The following is a 259-nucleotide window of genomic DNA, read 5'->3' on the forward strand; positions in this document are numbered from 1 at the left end:
GCCAGCCGTGCCCTATCTAGTTAGGTGCGCGTTCACATGAAAGGGGTGGTATCTGGAGCTTTCGACCAATCACAAACATGGAGAAGCGTACTGACAGCGCAGCGTCATACTTCCTGAATGAAAAGTCAACTATAATATTAGTCAAATATGAAGTTAAACTTTAAACATCCATGACTTAAACACTTTATCCAGGATAAAAGCCACATAGCTGCACCTGCAAGGTGAATACAGCTGGTAACAGAACAAGTGTTTGAATGCG

The sequence above is a fragment of the Notothenia coriiceps genome, unplaced genomic scaffold (genome assembly GCF_000735185.1).
Source record: "Notothenia coriiceps isolate Sejong01 unplaced genomic scaffold, NC01 NC01_scaffold00010968, whole genome shotgun sequence".
Classification (NCBI taxonomy): Eukaryota; Metazoa; Chordata; class Actinopteri; order Perciformes; family Nototheniidae; genus Notothenia; species Notothenia coriiceps.